The 5,364-nt window shown below is 39.1% G+C and overlaps 1 pseudogene; it reads left to right on the top strand.

Annotated features, from left to right (window-relative positions):
* The first annotated feature begins 1,441 nt into the window (after positions 1 to 1,441).
* On the top strand, positions 1,442 to 3,856 carry LOC100667575 (olfactory receptor 7G3-like; annotated as a pseudogene).
* Positions 3,857 to 5,364: the final 1,508 nt, after the last annotated feature.

Here is a 5,364-nt window from a genome sequence, read left to right on the forward strand (position 1 = left end):
AGAGTTATTCAAAGGAAATCTGAACAATTTCATAGGAAGCTGAATTACAGACTTTTGGGAGGCATTACCACATAATGTTTAAGCATGCCTGTTCTGGAATAAGACTTTCTGGATCAAATCTCAGCTATGTTACTCACTAGCTGGGTCTTTGCGTAGGTTACTAAATATCCCCTTGCCCAGTTTCCTCAAGCATAAATAGAAGAAAGTGAAACCTAACCTTTTAAAAAAAACATACACAAGGGTTAAATGTGTTACTATTAAAAACAAAAAAAAACTATTTTATGGCTCTGCCCAATGGAAAAGGCTAAAAACAATGACCAACTCAACAGCACTGAAAACCCTATAGTGGCCAGACTGTGGTCTCTAAATATCATTTACCACTAAAAAGAACCATGGCTTCCTGGAGAAATGGTTGGTTCAAGATCTGGGATAGGAAATGCATAAGATGGGCCTAGAACATCTTTCATACCAAAGTTAAGGGAGATATGAGATTGCTAGGCTCATTTCAGAAGGACTGAGGAAGCAAGGTGAAGAAGTTCCCACTGGCCAAAGATGGGGAAATTTGAGAATTAATATGAATAATAACTGAAATGAGTTGAAATGCATCAAATGTATTTACAATCCTAGAGTTCATAATGATATAGTGTTTGCCTTTGTATAATGCTGGGAACTAATTTACTATTTTAAAAAGTGATGGATACAGAAATCAAGGTATAGTCTGCTTTGCCTATAATAACTGTACCTCAAGGTAATCATATATTTGATTAGGGAAAATTCCTCTTTATGGAAGTATTTCAGCCAATAAATGAAAAAAAAATGAGAATATCAGCATTTTGTAACCCCAATAACATAATGGATCCAGGCAATATTTATCATTAAAAAATAGGAAAAGCAGTCAGTATGTGCTTCCTCATGAAAATACATAGGGTGTTTGCCAAAAATTGTACCTAAATCTAATCAAGCAAATTTTTCCCTTAAAGATCTAGATAATAAATATTTTAGGCCTCTGTCACAGCTACTCAACTCTGCTGCTGTAGCACATAAAAGCCATGGACTGTGTGGAAACAAATGGCTGTCTTTCAATAAAAGTATTTACAGAAGCCAGCGGGGCTTGACCCATAAGCTCAATTTTGCCAACCTGTGTTCTGGAATACAGCCTTAGTAATTTCATCCTGGATTGATTATTTGCTGGAAGTCCTGCTATAATCCTAAGGGTTAGCAAAATGTCTTGTTCCTATTCTATTTTCAGCAAGTAGCCCTACTTGACAAAGAATATCAAACTGAAACCAAACTAGTTGCCAGTGAGTCAGCTTTGACTCATGGTGACCCTGTGTTTGGCAGAGCAGAACTATGCTCCATAGGGTTTTAAATGGCTGATTTTTTTTTTTTCAGAGTTAGATCATCAGCCCTTTCTTGCCAAGGAGATTCTGGGTGGGTTAGAACCACCATCCTTAAGTTAGTAGTCCAGTGCTTAACGATTTGCACCACTCAGGGACCCCTAGACAAAGAATGTGTGGTGAATAAAAACTTGGGAACGAGGAGAAGTGGTGAGGGGAATAAAAGGTAAATAAAGGAGAGGAGAGAGGAGAAAGAGAAGCAGAAGGAAATATGTATAACTGATATGGTTTCCTCTTTATGGGAGTATTTCAGCCAATAATTGAAAAAAATAGAATATCAGCATTTTGTAAACCCCAATAAATTAATGGATTCCAGGTAATAATTATCATTAAAAAAAAATAGGAGAAGCAGTCAGTATGTGGGTCCTAATTAAAGTACATAAGAATGTTTGCCAAAAATTGTACCTAAATCTAATCAAGCAAGTTCTTCTGTAAAGGATCAGATAATAAAAATTAAGATTTTTCTTACATTTGATTTTGTTGTCACCCCCATCTTTTCTATCAGACCTATCAACAACATGACACCAGGGAACCTGTCAGACGCTACAGAATTCCTCCTCTTGGGGCTCTCAGAGGGTCCAGAACTGCAGCCCCTCCTCTCTGGGCTGTTCCTGTCCCTACACCTGATCACTGTAGCTGGAAACCTGCTCATCATCCTGGCCATCGTCTCTGACTCTCACCTCCACACCCCCATGTACTTCTTCCTCTCCAGCCTGTCCTTTGTACACATCTGTTTCACCACCACCACGATTCCCAAGATGCTGGCGAACACCCAGACACAGAGGAAATCCATCAGTTACACAGGCTGCCGCACCCGGATCTGCTTTGTCCTGACTTTTGCTGGACTGGAAAATGGAATTCTAGTAATGATGGCTTATGACAGATTTGTGGCCATCTGCCACCCACCGAAGTACACGGCCATTATGAGTCCTACACTCTGTGAGCTGCTGGTTCTGTTGTCCTTCCTCTTTGGTGTCCTTGATGCCCGCTGCACACTCTGATGGCACTGCGGCTGTCCTTCTGCACAGATCTGGAAATACCCCACTTCTTTTGTGAACTAGCTCATGTTCTCGAGCTTGCCTGCTCTGATATCCTCATTAGTAACATCTTGGTCTATGTAGCGACCAGTCTTTTGGGTGTTGTTCCTCTCTCTGGGATAGTTTTTTCTTATACTCGAATTATCTCCTCTGTCCTGAAAATGTCATCAGCTGGTGGAAAGTATAAGGCTTTCTCCATATGTGGGTCACACTTAATAGTTGTTCCTTTATTCTATGGAACAGGTTTTGGGGTGTACCTTAGTTCTGCAGCTACTCACTCCTCTAGGAACAGTGCAGTAGCCTCAGTAATGTACACTGTGGTCACCCCTCTGGTGAACCCCTTTATCTACAGCCTGAGGAACAAGGACATGATAGGGGCTTTGAGGAAACTCATCTCTAGAATATTCTCTTTCCATTGACGTGCCAGGGGCTTTAGCCTTAAGCTGCTGGAACATACCAGAAAGAAGTAAATAATGAGAGATTCATAAAGTCTGACCAAGTTCTTTGAAAACAGGAGACCAGAGACTGTAATGGTTAACGGTGAGAACTTTGGAATCAGACCACCTTGGTTTGAATCCTTTGTTCTGTCATAGCTCTGTGATGTTTGAAAATCGATTTCAACTCTCTAAGGTCAGTTATCTATAAAGCTGGCATAATTATATTAACTCACATCTTTGGCAAAATTTGGGAAGATCTGAGATACTTTATCAGTGAGGATGCTTTTAGTTGTAAGAGGGAAAAGTCTCAACTAAAATAGGGACATACAATAAAAACAAGTATCATCTTTCCTAACAAAGAGTTTACAGGTAGGGTAAGTTTAGGCACAGAACCACCGGGGTGTTTTTTACTCCCTCGTGTGTTGGCTTCCTCCTAAGGTTTTTCCCTTGATGTTCACAAATGGCTGCAACAGTGCATGGATCATTTCCAGACACAGAAAAATGATCGCCTCTCCTTGGTGTCTTTGTAATGGAGAGATGATATTTCCAATGTGTCATCCAGAAGACGTTCTGTTCATCATCACCGTGAATTGGGACATATGCCATGCATTAGCTTCCTTTTCCTGCTGTAATGAATTACGAGTGTAGTGGCTTAAAACAGCACAGATGTATTGTCTTATAGTTCTGAAGGTCAGATGTCTGAAATCATTTTTTCTGGGCTAAGGCCAAAAGATTGGGATCCTTTGGCTATATGAATAGTTCTGCAATGAATATTGGTCTCTGCTTGTATTCCTGCTTACAACAATTCTTTTGGGTGTTTATCTAGGATTAGGATTCCTGGATCATATGGTAATTCAATGTTGAACTTTCGAGGAGCTGCTGAACTTTTCCACAGTTGCTGTACTATTTTACAGTTCCACCAGCAATGGATGAAAATTCCAATTTCTCCACATCCTCACCAACAACTGTTATTTCCATTTTTTTTGTTTGTTTATTAATTGTAGCTATCCCAGTGGGGATGAAGTGGTATCTCATTGTGGTTTTGATTTTCATCTCCCTAATGGTTAATGGTTAATGTCTCCCAAACTGACAGATACATGGAGGACATTAACCATTAAAAAAAAAAAAAAAAATTTTTTTTTTATAATCATTAAAAAAAAATAATCATTAGGGAGATGAAAATCAAAACCACAATGAGATACCACCTTAACCCCACTAAAAAAAAAAAAAAAACCCACTAGGGTAGCTATGGTTAAAAAAGAAACAAAAAAGAATGGACTAGATGGCACCTAACAACAACAACAACAATGGTTAATGTTGTGAGCATCTTTTCATGAGTTTGTTAGCCATCTGTATATCCTTTTTGGTGACGTATCTTTTCAAGTTTTTTGCCAGTTTTTTGATTGGGTTGTTTTCCTTTTTGTTGAATTCTGTATTGATCCTGAATTCTGTATTTATCATTTTCTTTGATACCCTTCTATTATGTTGAATCCTATGAAGTTGCCATTATTTGATAATTTTTGCTCTACAAAACCGGTGTTTTCATGAGATTTGACCACGTCTTTTTATGACAAGTTTATGTATCCCTACACAGTTTATTGGAAACCATGGTTGTGTAGAGGTTAAGAGCTACAGATACTAACCAAAAGGTCGGCAGTTCGAATCCACCAGGCACTCCTTGAAAACCGTATGGGGCAGTTCTACTCTGTCCTATAGGGTCACCATGAGTTGGAGTCAACTTGACAGCAATGGGTTTTTTTTTTTTTTTTACGCAGTTTCTTAAATGTCCCTTTTTGAACTTGTTAAACTTTTAGTATTAATGTATGAATTTGTGTCTTGATACCTTTTCTCCCCAGTGTGCTTTTCAGATTCAATCTTGTTGTTGGATATATTCATTTGTTTATTTTCAATGCCATATACTTTTAAATGTTATCCTTTCTAATGTTGATGGAACTTTTGATAACTAGTGTTCTGCTATTATTGAGACAGGGGAGAGATCAGGCTGGCTGAATTAAAGAAGGGCTACATTTCAAGGCCCTCTGTGCTTAATCAGCTATAATTAAATAGTCTCTGGATGTAAAACTAAGTGCAGATCACCACATAACTTTTGCTGCTGGCACAGGAAAACTACCTGTGATTAACAAACTAGGTGCTTAGACAAGATAAAGGGCTACATTTCAAGGCCCTGTGTGGTTGACCAGCTATAAATGACTGCTAATCCTTCTGAGTTGTTTTTCAAGGCCCCACCAGCTGCATAGCATGCACAGCAAAGATCCACGTGGACTATGAATGACATTCCACACGAGACTAACATGAACAGAGTCCCCTCGCTGGGCTTGAACCAAGGTCCAGAGGCATCACGCATACACGACGTCCCAGAATAAGTCCTTTTCAACATCCCGGCAGCCTTTGTGACAGACTCCCTCTTGGTTCCAGCAGTCTCTGCAAGGAAGTCCATCTTAAATTCTAACTGTGTGAGCATTTGATTTTCAT

This window comes from Loxodonta africana, chromosome 3 (genome assembly GCF_030014295.1).
Source record: "Loxodonta africana isolate mLoxAfr1 chromosome 3, mLoxAfr1.hap2, whole genome shotgun sequence".
NCBI classification, from domain to species: domain Eukaryota; kingdom Metazoa; phylum Chordata; class Mammalia; order Proboscidea; family Elephantidae; genus Loxodonta; species Loxodonta africana.